At 35.8% G+C, this 14,242-nt stretch overlaps 1 long non-coding RNA gene across 1 annotated transcript in view; it reads right to left on the bottom strand.

Annotated features, from left to right (window-relative positions):
* The window catches only part of LOC110262073, a 214,879-nt gene continuing 204,125 nt past the window's right edge, over window positions 3,489-14,242 (bottom strand). Inside the window, exons 2-3 of the long non-coding RNA XR_002346598.1 lie at window positions 6,580-6,727; window positions 3,489-4,495 (exon numbers count right to left, since the gene is read on the bottom strand). This is a non-coding gene — a long non-coding RNA (uncharacterized LOC110262073). The remainder of the gene's footprint in view (window positions 4,496-6,579; window positions 6,728-14,242) is intronic.

The following is a 14,242-nucleotide window of genomic DNA, read 5'->3' on the forward strand; positions in this document are numbered from 1 at the left end:
TCAATAATCACTACTGTGGGAAAATGTTATATTTCTACAGTAGACTCCATTATCTATTTGTCTACATAGCAGCCACTTTCAAGATCATTTGTGCAATAGTATCATATGGGCTTAATCATGTGGGTTGAGTTCAACCTGCTGCACGTCTATATGTGTTCCTGACCACATTTCAATGTGTGGTTTCATGTATCGGGGCTAACAAGAGGTTCAGGGAAACCATGTAACAGGATTTTTCTTGGGTCTAATGAAATCCAAATGTCTTGATTATAAATTATGCATTTTTCTTATGAGTAGCTCCTGGTACAGATTGTAGTGTATTCTATCACTTCTGAGGAAAGTCATGGAATGTTCCATATGGCCACAGACCAAGTTATTTCAAACTGAACTGCTTGGCCTAGGCCCCGTCATTTAGCCTCATCTAGTCATATACATCATCACAATTCTTAAATAGTTTATGAATTTTTCCTCTAAGAGAGAAACTATCATGATAGCAAAAAATGAATCAGCTTACTTTTGTCATGAGCCAAATTTATAACTCATCTCACTGGGTTGGGACATATTCCTGAGGAACCTAGTTGGTGGATAATCAATACATGCTGGCTTCCTTCTAAGATTTGCATGGAAAGAAAGGCTTGACCAAGTCTCTCAAAACATACCAGCATAGTTGACTTTAAATTGTTAGACTTACTTAAGACCAGCATTATGTATAACATGTAGAGGACACTTTGTTCAAATCAAATAGCTTTGTTCCTTTAATTTGTTTATAAACGTGATAATAAGAGTGGGATGTTTGCAAGAAATACTAGCACCATAACATAAAGCACAACAGACAAGTTATTGGATTATCTGTCTATTCCATTCAAAATTATGCCCTATGAAATTAAATATGATAATTCTAATTCTCAAACTCTCAATATCTATTACTTTTTTCAAATGCATTTGATTAATTTCATGTCTACTTCTAAGAACATAAATTATTACATATATAATAAACTTTTTTCCAAATATATTTTTCTTTACTATCTATCACTAAAAAGTCACAGTCTTTAAAAAAAATAATTTTTATCATTTCCTGAATTATATGAAGGATTAGGAAGGATTACATAATTTATCTTAATATGTATATTATTATAAAGTAAAGAACTTATATAGGGGAGTTCCCATCATGGCACAGCAGAAATGAATCCGAGTAGGAACCATGAGGTTGTGGGCTGGATCCCTGGCCTTGCTCAGTGGGTTAAGGATCTGGTGTTGCCGTGAGCTGTGGTTCAGGTCACAGACTTGGCTTGGATCTGATGTTACCTGTGGCTGTGGTGTAGGCCAGCGGCTACAGCTCCGATTAGACCCCTAGCCTGGGGACCTCCATATGCCACAGGTGTGGCCGTAAAAAGACAAAAAAAAAAAAAAAAAAAAACCCTTATATACACATGTGTAAAAAAAAAAAAAAAGTGATCAGAAAATAAGTCTGAAATCAGCACTATTTTTAAAAATTCTTACCCCAGAGGCTACAAACAGACTACAATTCATTCTCAGATGAATTCTGAGAGATAGATAAGGAAATTGGAGCTATAGGTTTAATTTTCTTCATTATTTTGAAAAAATATTATATGCTGTTAAAGTATACACTATGAAAATATGTGTAAATTCTTTGCATTATTTGAAAAAATATTAATGTAATTCTCAATCAAGTTGTCAATTCAATGAGGAATGGCCATATATATCCTTGGGAAGAAACTGGTTAGGATCACATCATCTACTCACATTTACTCATAGTCATATATAAACCTCAAGAAGGAAGAAAGGAAGGAGAGAAAGTAGGAGGAAGAAAAAAAATAAAGAAAATAACCCACAGGATAACTTCTTTTATCATTCAATAAGGAATACCAATGGATCAACTGATGTAAAGAAGACCCTCTCTGTTATAGATTGAGTGTGTCTGTTCCTCCAAAATTCACTTGTTGAAGCCTTAACTCCTCATGTGATAATAGTCGCAGGATGTAAGGTTAGGTGATGTCATGATGCTGAAGCCCCCATAAGATAAGTGATGATATTTCTTCAAAAGAATAACAGAGACCAGAGCTTTTCTTCTCTGCTCCCACACAGAGATCATGTAAGCACAGAGTGAGATTGTGGTTACCTACAAGCCAAGACGCCTCAGAATGAAACCTGCTTTGCCGTCGCCTTGATCTTGGGCGTCCCAGCTTCCAGAACTGTGATAAATAAATTTCTATCATTTAATCCACCAAGTCTATGTTATATTATTTTGACAGTCTAAGTAGACTTAGCTATTCCCAGAGGTAACTATGTTCTGAGTTGCAGCAATTGAAGGTTATGTGAACCTGAGAAAGGTTTTGTTTTATCTATTTTATTTTATTTTATCTTCTTTAGGGCTGCATCCATGGCATACGGAGTTTCCCAGGCTAGCGGTCAAACTGGAGCTGCAGCTGCTAGCCTATGCCACAGCCACAGCAATGCAGGATCCGAGACATGTCTGTGACCTACACCACAGCTCATGGCAACACCAGATCCTTAACCCACTGAGTGAGGCCAGGGATTGAACCTGTGTCCTCATGGATGTTAGTTGGGTTCGTTAACTGCTGAGCCATGATGGGAACTCCTGTTTTATCTCTTTTAAATTTGAGACTGTTTCCCAGTGTGAAAGAAGATGGAATGGAAAATAAGATAATAATGTTTTCTCTGTATAATTATATAATAAATAATGAAACACATTAAGTGTCTGGAACATAATGGATACTTTTTTTACCTCCCAGGAAACTTTTCCCTTGAAAATGCTAAACCAATCCTCCCATTACTTTCTATTTTTTAAATGTCTTTTTCTGAAACATATCATGTCTCTTTTCACTTCTTTGGCATATCTGTACTATTATCAAAATACCCAGATAATTATTACAATAATATTTTCATTCAAGTCAGAAAAGATGTTTATAGAAATAACTCATTTTAAAAGTCTGATGTGCATTCTGAAGAAATTAAGCACAATATTTCCCTGGTATCCATAAACACATTGGCATTTATCAATCAAATTGGTAGAGGGGGGCTTGCAAGTATGAGATCAACTAGGTGAGACATGAGAGAAATGGGGGATCTGAAAATCAGGACACCGGGTTTTGTTTCTTGGGTTTGCAACTTTCTTGAGTATAAATATCTCTGCCCCTAATTTGGGCAGGGTTGCTTGAAAAAAACCAAAAATTTCTCTGGTGATCACTTTAATGTATCATAAGACCCCACACCCCACCCCCTCAAATGACATCCAAAGCAGAAGTGCATTTTTAAGTTTCTGCTCTAGCATTTTCCCTGAGTTTTCTAATGTTCTTTGTTATATCTCTAATGTGTTGTATTTTTATTATTAAGAAGTTTTATTTTTATTATTATTATATTGTTGTGTTACTTGCCTTAGCCAAATATTGCAATATTTAGGCATATGTTCTTCCTTAGAAAGATTATTATTATCACACAAATAATAACAGCAGCTTTCTTCCATGAAGGCATAGTTTCTTTATTCCTCTAAAGAGGACAATATGTCATGAATAATGAAGTGTAACTCCCATTTGGGTCACAGTTTCAGATGTAAAGAGATGTGAAGAGACAAAAAGTGAGACTAACAACAGGAAGTCCTTGTGTATCTTTTCATCTTCTAGCCTGTCAAAAACATGGAAGTTTGTACTGAACACAATGTCTATAATTACAGTGCTGGTTGCCAAGAAGAGTTACTGTGTCTGTTAAAAAGATAATTACAGCTACTTTACAATTCAAATCTGTGTTCAGTTACCTTGTGAAATCCAAATGAATGCTAATCTGACCTTATGTTTCCAAAAGGCACTATACATTTTAACACTTTTTAAAAAATTGTATTACTGAGGATGACAAACACTCACATCTTCAAAACGATTACACATAAAACAAGCACTTCAACTACTACCCTGAACACACTAAAGAATTTCAACAACCATGCAATTCATCTCTCTGAAGCACTTAACATTTTCACATGCCTCAGATATGGCCACTTACTCTACAATTCAGAATTGGATATATGTGTTGGTGAGAATCTAGACAGAAAACAGATGGCACACTCAAACCGGGTAATTCAAGCGACTTTAATAAAGGTGGTCTTCCCAAGGGTAAATTGAGAAAAGGACCCAGAGTCAATGCAGGTTCCTGGGCCGCAAGAGCTGAAGCCTTCTGACCTCTAGGAGTAAGTGGGCAAGAACAGGAAGCAGCTATCAGAACCAAAACAGTGAGAACTGTTGGGAGAGGGTGGCTACCCTGGATGTGGAAACAATAAAGAGATTCACTAACCTGGCGAAGAGAAAACCAAGATAATACATACTCTCACCTCCTTCATTGTTGACTTCTCTTCCACTGATGTGTTCCCTGAGATCAATTCCACTAGGAAGGCAGAGGGCAAAGTTTAGCTAGATATTCTGTAGATGCCAGCCTTCAAGAGCACAGGGCAGAATTAGAAAGGATGTGGAAACTGGGGAGGAAGAGTAAAATACTCAGAGCAATTCAGAGTCAGTTTAGAAACAATGTTCAAGTAATGATTGCAAAACAGTTTTCTATAGTACCATAATTCCAAATGTTATAAAGAATTTAACTCCCAAATTGCCCTGAATCAGTTATGATAGGGATATTTTTCTATAGTATCTAAAAATACAATTTGCGAATTTTGCCTTACCTAACACTCCCAACAACTGAAAGGTAGCAGTTGTTTTCAGCACGCAATGACTAAACGTTGCTATAAGACACCGAATCAAGAAAAGAATAAAAAATGAATGAAAGGGTAAATGCTATAAAATGAACGTTAGTCATATTTTTCTTGCTAAATGCCAGACAATGTTTTAAGCATCTTAAATGTATGACCTCATTCAATCCAGAAAATATGTGTGATTATATGAATTACACATCATTATCAGTATTTATTATCCCTATTTCCCAGATTAGTAAACTCCATCGGAGCAAGGATCCTGTCCAAGATTATACTACTGGGGTCAGGATTCATCCCTAAGCCATTTTGTGTCAAAATTATCCTTAAGCCGTTCGCATTAGATTCAAATTTTCATCAGGATTATATTTGCTGAGTGATTTAAGCAAGAAGTAACATCACAGAAATAAATACTGTGCTTGGATTCAAATGTAGGCTGTAAAATAAATAGAAAATAGATAGATGTCAGTTGATGTGAATGGAATCTTTCTAAATTGAATGTATATTAACTTTTATATACCCTATCAAGGGATCATTTAGAGATAATGTCAATAAAATAGAGTTTTGTCATAAGATAATGATCTCCTGCTGTTACATCACCGTAAATGTGAAGCCAAGTTGTTTACTTTCGAAGCAGGAAAAATCAATCTCAGAATTATGTTCTATAACAGTGATTTTGTTCTATTATACAAAATGATGCATGTTGATTTAATAATTTTGCCTGATAGATGTTTGAGGGGGAAAATGACAGATGTTCCCTGCACCATTGTGAGTCAGAATCTTCTGTCAGGCTTAGAAAATAGACCTGTTGTATGTTTTACCTAATCAGAAACAGTCATCCATAAAAGTGATGAGGTTGTACCCCTGCTGTAATCTGCACCTTTGTGAATGAGATGATTTATGACCTATTAAGTGTGCTGTGGTTTTTAACTTTAATCAGGGAAGAGTGGTCAAGCAGGCAGCCATAAGGTCCAAGAGAGGTGGGTATATACAGTACTTAAGAATTTGAACTGACAGCAAAATAACTAGAGAAAGGTCTATTGCACTTGGTAATGATTAGGACTCAACTTTCATTTTAACTCCAGGTGGAACTATAGTCGTCATTTACTTGGGTCCCAAATAGAAAAACATTTCAAAGTTTCATTTAGCCTAGAGTGCATCCCAAAACACCTAATTCCCAGAAAGACTTAAAATATATATATATATATCTGTGAGAATATATTAAATGAAACCTTGTGCGTTAATATTTGTGATTGTTTTCTCTATATTTATTCATTATTCATTTCATGTTTACAACCACCTGGAGAGTTAGACAGCTCTAGAATGGTTGGCTGAGTAAATTGAGGAATGAAAAGAGAAAAATCAAGAAAAGAGTTGGATCTTCTCATTCCTACTCCATGTACTTGCATTCAGTTGCACCACAATGCTCTACTTTCTTGAGGAACTATCTGCTTTTTAATAATATGTAGCCTGCCACAGTTTACTCTTCTCTAAAGCAGCAAATACCTACTACATGATTGGAAAGAAGTCAGAATTGTCATGCTATTGCGTTCCCTTACAAGGAAGAGAGCATGCTTTTTTCTCCCCATTATCTACTATTTCTCCAACCATCTATACTTCGGTTAATATTGTCTCTACCAGAAAGAAGTTACTTGTACTTTTTCAACCTAGCACAGGAAATGAGATTTGCTGCATAAGCAATCATCCCAAACCATTGTGGTTTACAGCAATAATGATTTGATCATCCTTACCATTCTTTCTGTTGACTCTGGGAAGATATGCTTCCCATGGAAATCGGTGAGGTCACTCAAGCTGAGCAGACTTGGCTGGGAATTCTAAGGAAATCTTTCACATACCTGGAGCCTTAGTGCCAACGGCTGATGAGGGTGACTATTCTCCTCCACTGGGTCTCTATCAGCATGATTCCTTAGCCTCCAGGGCTTTTCAACAAGGTCTCTCTTTGCAGAAGAAAGGCCTTAACTTCTTTACAACATGGGAACTAGACTGAAAGAGAGCAAAAGTAGACTCTTACAGGTCATGTAAGGGCCAAACCCTGTCACATTCTATTGATAAAGGCAAGTAACAGATATCAAAGAAATAGAAATACTCTCCACTTCTTAATGGGTAGACATACAGGAAGAGCATAAATCATTGATAACCAATTTGCAGACACATTATTGCAAACCTGAAAGGAATTTTCCCATGATTCCATACCAATGCTCTTTCCATCCCATCTCTTTCCATATGCAACTTTCATATCCAGCCTTACAAGTATATACTGCCTCTGATTCTTCTGTATCCAGGCTTCCTCTGACTCCTTTACTTTATCCAGCATTCTAAATTAATTCAATTTGATCTCTGGAGCTGGAAGGTGAATGGGGCCAATCTTGGGGAAATTTTTTATTCCCTTCTCCTCATCCATTGAGATGGATGTGGCACCCCATCTTAAATTTTGACATGTTCATCTTCACTGAAACAAATTTACTATCCTCAATATATCATTTTAGGAAAAAAATAATATTTTATTTAAATCTATTATATAGTCTTTTAAGGCAGTGTTTACAAATGAACCAGTTTGTGTGTTTTAGGAACAAATTTATTGGGAGTTCGTTTGAAAGTCTGCAGTTGTAATATTTTCAGTCCTTAAGATAGTGCTGTGATCACTGTTACCTCCTTAGGATAGAGTTACTCTGAATTACCTCATTAATGATTTAAGTTGGCAGTCATTAAGTGAACATAACTCCAGTGCTAGAATTTAAGTCAAAACTAACTTGAAAGCAATGCCAGCATATGCTGCACAGAGAGACAAGCTTCAGGAAAATGTTGACATCCATACTGTGTGTATTATTTTTCAGTCTGTCTTCATAACTTTGAGGTTCACATTTATTTTTTAAGAAAATTAAGAGAGACTAGGCACCAGATAAGTAGAGTCCCTGAAGAAAAAATAACAAAAACAGTGAAGAAAACAAAAAACAAATATTGAAGGTTCCTATGCTAGATTTTCTTTGAATATAGAATTTATAATAGGCTGTGTGGAGAATCTGATATGTAGCTTGACAGTAATGCTGCTTCTACTGCTTCTAGTAAAGTCAAGAATCCAGCATATTCTAATGGGAAGAAAATGCTGAAGTGAACAATTTTGAGTTCTGCTGCTTGGTCCTCTGATACATGTCCCAGATTCTTGGTGTGAAGTCATTTCTTCTCTCTTTAAGGATTTCAAGTGGTTATCTCTGATCCCAAATTCAGAACTCAATATCACTGTTTTCTTTGTTAATATCAGTGACCTATACAAAGCAAACATTCAAGGGAGAGCATCCTTTGTTTTATTATTCCTTGTATTAGTTTCTTGGGGCTGACCATAACAAAGTACCGCAAATTGGGGGCTAAAATGATAGAAATTTATTGTTTCACAATTCTGAAGGATGGTAGGCTGAAACCAAGATGTCAGTAGGGTGGTTTGCTTCTGAAATCTATAAGGAAAAATCTGGTCCAAGAGTTATCTCCTAACTTTTGGCAGTCTATGATGTTCCTTTGCCTATAGATGGTATTCATTCCTCCTGTGTCTATACATTGTCTTTTCCCTATGCGTATCTATGTCCCTTTTTATAATATAATAATCATAGAATATATACCCGGTTACGTTCGATAAGGGTCTACCCTAATGATGTCATCTGAACTTGATCATCTGTAAAAACCTCTAGGTCCACACAAGTTCATATTCATGTACTGAGGGTTGGATTTCAAGATCTTTGGTGGGAACACAATTCAACCCAAAATCTATCATGGGTTTGGAAAAAGTCCAAACTCCTAAGTACAAGAGAAGGGAGCTTTTATAATCCGCTTTCTGCTTTTTCTGTAGGATTAGCTTTAGCATACTCTACATCTCAATTTATGCTCCAGATTATTGAATAGGTAGCACTATAATTTCCCTGATTATACATCACAGCCTGTGCTAATGTATTCTTTAGGTTTTTTGACTGTTTACAAATTAAAAAAAAAATTTCCATATGCCTTCCTAATTTTGATATTTCCAAGTCTCTGTATTCAAATAAACTATTTAATTTAGAATTGGACAAAATAGTCACCTTGGCCAACTTTTGACTTGCCTGGAAACTCTCCTTATCTTTCCCACCAATACATACATAGTCACATGCTATTCTGTATGTTCATTATAGGAGATGTTATTTTGGACATGTTCCTGAACCTCTGTCCTATAAGAAGAGGAATTTTTAGTCAGGAATTTTAGAACATATTTTGATCTAAGCTGTAAGATAGAAAAGGCTCAGGAACTGGTAGCTGCCACAAAATTTTGCTCTACAGAGCAGTGTGGGCAGACTGGTCCATGGGTCTGTTTTCTGCTTGCCCCATGAACTAGCGTGGTTTGTACATGTTAAATTGTTGAAAATTTAAGATAATTGTTGAAAATAAGAACAAAACTATTTCATGTCAAGTAAAAATTATACACAATTAGAATTGCAGTGTCCATAGTAAAGTTTCATTAGAACAGAGCTAAGTTTATTTTTTTCATATATTTTCCATGGTTGGTCTCATGCTGCAGTAGACTTGAGTAGCTGCAACAGAGATTATATGGTCCACAAAGCCTCAAATATTTACTGTTTATCCGTTTACAAAAATGTTTGGTGACCCCTTATATAAAGTAATAAGAAAAACTACAGAGAAAAGCAGGAGAGAAGGAAGAGCTGGTGAAAAGACCCAGTGAGAGAGAGGGAGGACGGACACAAACAAAACATCTACACAGCGAAGGATCTAGAGGCACTGAGTCTAACACTGTCTAATTGGTATCGTTCCTGAGGTTCAGCAATATTTGAATTCCATGTTGAATCTTGAATTCCATGAGAAATACCAAATGAACTATAAAAGCCAAATTTGTTGATTGTAATTAAAAATGTCCCTAAAATATGTTTGTCTTTTGCCTACAAATGTATTTGTAAGCTCCCTGCGATTGAGGCCTAACTCACTAAACATATTATCTCAAATATACATTCTAATAAATAAGCATTAATTGGAGTTCCCATTGTGGCAGAGTGGGTTAAGTATCTAGCATCGTGTCTGGGTGCACAGATTAAATTCCCCACCCAGTGTAGTGGGTTAAGGATCCGTCATTTCCACCATTGTGGCTCAGGTCACAGCTGTGGCTCAGATTCAACCTCTGGCCTGGAAAATTTCATATGCCATAGGTGCAGCCAAAAAAAGAAAACATTAAGCATTCATTGTATGAATAAATACAGAAGCCAATATTTGTTGATAATATTGAACAAAAAGTGGAGACTAGAGGTAGGGGAGCCAGAGAGAATGAGACCCATGCCCTGTCCCTAAAGCACCACTCTCTCTAAAAGGTACTATGAAGTGTTGTAGAGGATCACTTAAATGGCTCCCTAATTAACTAGAGCTTCTCAACAACCAAACGAAAAACACAGGCAGTTGTTATTGTTGACGAAGGGCAAGATTCTTGGCAATTGCATTGGCACTGTAATGAGTCCTGGTGATGACCTTGTTCTTGCTGTGTCTTTAGATGAGGTCTAAGTCTGGCTTAGGCTGCATTTTCTATGACATCTAAGTCATTATTCATCCACCCACTTTCTATATTACACTCTCTGTGGCCCTGAAGATTGTTATAAATATCCTGAATGAGAGAACATATAGTACTGCCATCATCATTACAAGTTTATGAATTTTGAACATAAGGTTGCTGGTACTGATACTTCCTCTTTGGGTGGAAGAACTATGAGTTGACCAAGAGTCAGGTTATCTCTATTGGCAACAAGTGCTTTAGGGGCTTGAAGAGCTTCCCAAACTCACTTACCAAGTCATGGAATTCTGTGGGGCTCATAAACATACCTTCCACCCAGTTGTAAAGTATGACATTATATCATAAAACTCTGCCTACTAATGCCAAGATATTTGAAGCTAGAATAAATAAATGAGGCAAAGCATACGGATAATTACTAGCCACAGCATAACAAAAATCAAGACCCATTGAAAATGGTGGATGCCCTTTGTACCATTATCTCATTCTCCTACAGCTTTGCATAGACATTTGGGCATGGGCTTTGCAACAGAGAAGATTAGCTTTTGAAACCCAGATTATGCTCTAGCAGTATAAATTTAGGAAAGTTATACAGCTCCACTCAGCCTTAAATAATAATACTAAAGTCTTAGAATTGATTGTAAATGTATGTAAAACAGCATAGTCCTTGGCACCCAGTAATAACTATACGACAAATACACAAGAGTAAAGAGAGTAAGAACCCTTAGAATTGTTCTTCACAATGTTTCTAAATAGGTCATCACTATATTGCATTATTTAATCAAAATATGACTATAAAAGCCATGATGAAATTAGCATGGCTTTATTTGTGCATGATTATTTGTGTTGGATCCAGCATTCAAAAAAAATCTCAATCGTCAGGTAAAAGTGTGATATTGTAAAATAAGAAATAGAGCAGACTGTGCCTTAAGGAATAGTTTGAGAAATTCAAGATATATAACCCATTGAAGAGAAGTGGATCATATGATAGGTCATTTCAAATAATAGCAAAAAAGTCTCTGCAGGGCCCTTGGCGGTAGGACAAATGAAAGGGAGTCCAAGAAGATGGATTTGGGGTCAAAGTATAATCTTCAGTGTCATCAGTGGATTGAATATATTTCCCAGTAGTTAATGAGATCCCTGACAGTGTGAGTGTAAATAACCACTTGACCAAGCCATGGGAGAAGGGATTCGATCAAACATCAGAGAGCTGATTGGACTATTGGTTTTAACAGTCATTTTGACCCTGCGATTTTATACCTTGATAAAAATCTATATCATTATAAGTCAGTCCCAAATGGACCCATTTTTAGAGATGTAGAGATAGTGATAGAGGCAGAAACTGCCATATACACAGTCATAGACATAGGTCTCTCATTTATGCTATGTGTATGTGCATATGTGTATATGTATATAGGTATATATGTCACGTATATGGTTCTCTTTGATAACCGAGACTATTTGGTAATAATAGTCAGAGGTTCCATCAAAGGACCCCACAAAATCAAATATTTAAATTGAAATCTCTTCTCCAGCAAATTTTGGGGACCTCATGAGGAATTCTGACACATTCCATAATTCAGTCCCACTGACTTCTTGTTAACTCAGTCATTTGTCCCACAGCACAGTGCTATCTCCCCAAAGGTCCAGAGATCATTTTGTCATCTCATACTAGGCTCTTGTCAGTGCTCTTCCTCTTTTGATACTATTTTATTAACATTTGCACCAGACCTCTGCATCCTAAACAAGGTAAAGATAATAATCAACAGTTCGTTTCCGAAATCTGGCTTATTCATATGCTGAGTTTCCTTCAAATGGACCTTGGCACGGCCTGCCCTATTTTCTTTTTAGATTTCGGCATCAGTGTCAGGGAAAGATCTGCTCCCTGAGTTCTCTGGCCTGTTTCTACTTCCAATTCCCTATAAACAACCCTTGAAATATAAACACAAACACACACTGACACTCACACAAGCACAGAAAACACAATTGCACATGGGGGGGGGAGTTATTTTCTAATTATTCAAGGACAAAGGTAGTTCTAGTAATGACATACCTGGTTTACATTGAAAATCATATTTTAGCAACTTAATCTAGAGTCTCTATATTTCTCTGAACAAATGTGGAACTTTATCCCAGCCTACGGATTTCTCAAAATAAAGAAATTCTGCTGAAAACATGCTCACTTTTAGCGATAGAAAATTTGCAGCAACTTTTAAATGGCTTCTTTGTAACCACCAAAAAATATGAACACCCATCAGATTCAGCTATAAATCTTTGTTATTACTGTTTTTATTTTCATTATAGCCAAAAATGTCATGGAAATTGTAATGAATAAATGAAAACGTAGTTATAACTGTATAAATAAAAATTCAGAACACATGCTGCCTACAAGCTCAATGTCAATGCAAAAAGGCCAATGACTTCTCCCATTAAGTTAAGGTAAAAGTGCATGTGGCACCACATAAATTTCTCAGCATTTTTTCCATAGCCTTTTCCTTTCTGCAGTAGCTCTGTGCCTTATGCTCTTTTCTCCTCATATACCACCTGTCTCCTCTGCTTCATCTCACCTTCTTTCTTTCAACATTTTAAGCTACTATGACAAGAGTTAAAGATCATGGAAGCCATAAAATCTGGCTTGAAACCTTCGCTGATGTTATGTTCTTTGCAGGTCCCTATAAGAAAAAAGTCTTCTAAGCCCTTGTTGAAGAAATCATTGAACGACAACCTTCTTGGATCTTTTACAACCCAGAAAAGCAAAGAATAAACTTTTTTCCCCTATGAAGCAGCTGAAAAAGTTTAAGTCCAGAAAATGTTCCATCCATTAGACATCATTACATTAAACTGGTAATATCTGAAAACAGCTTGTAGTAATAAGCAAAAACAATGTTTTAAGCAAGCAGGTTGTGTTTTTTTTCTTAATAGCTGGAAACTTTTTTCTTTTTTCTACAGCTGCCCCTATGGGATATGGAAGTTCCTAGGCTAGGGGTCAAATTGGAGCTGTAACTAAAGCTTATGCCACAACCACAGCAACACCAGATCTGAGCCACATATGAAACCTATGCTGCAACTTGCGGCAATGCCAGATCTTTAAATCACTGAGCAAGGCTAGGGATTGAACCTGCATCCTCACAAACACTATGTCAGGTTCTTAACCCACTGAGCCACTATGGGAACTCCTGGAGAGTTTTTTAAATTTGTTTTTTATTTTTTAAATATTTTTATGAAAGTATAGTTGCTTGGCAATGTTGTGCCAAGCAGTTTTTATAAACGCTTTATTATTGTGCTTATGATACACTATTATATCCTTACATCTTGAAACAGCAGCAATGAAACCCGGTTAAGCATAAGGAAAGCTAGCTAATCTGAAATGCTACCAATTTTCATATATTCACTAATATATGTCACATTGTAGATTTTAATTTTATATAAAAAAGTGGCCTAATTTAAAAGTCAAGGAATTCATAGAAGATGTGCCATTGTTGGCACCATGTTTTTGTAACAAAAACTGAAAAGAAAATCATAAAATTCACTAAAATATTTAGCTGCATGAGAATAAACAAGAGGTTTAATCAATTATAAATATCTAAATTTGACATGTTACATGTTTACAAATTTAAACATTATATACATATAGAGTATTTAAAAATATTATTTGTTTTCACTTTACATGCTTAATTCATTAAAATGTATCTTTACCCAAATATTACTAGTTTACTAAAGGTGACACTTTCCACTGTGTAAATAAATAATATTTGCTTCTTTTCTTCCTTAATTCAGCTAATGGACTGAACCATTTTCAAATACATAAGTTCAATATCTAAATTATCTTTTAATATTCCTGTTTCTAATTTTTATACATTAAACTAATCAGTAAATATTTATTGAGTGTCAAGCAACCATGTCGAAGTAATCACTTAGACAAATAAGGGCATTCTTGTCATGGATTTTTTTTTATATCTAGTATGGAAGAT

Source organism: Sus scrofa, chromosome 8 (assembly GCF_000003025.6).
Source record: "Sus scrofa isolate TJ Tabasco breed Duroc chromosome 8, Sscrofa11.1, whole genome shotgun sequence".
Classification (NCBI taxonomy): Eukaryota; Metazoa; Chordata; class Mammalia; order Artiodactyla; family Suidae; genus Sus; species Sus scrofa.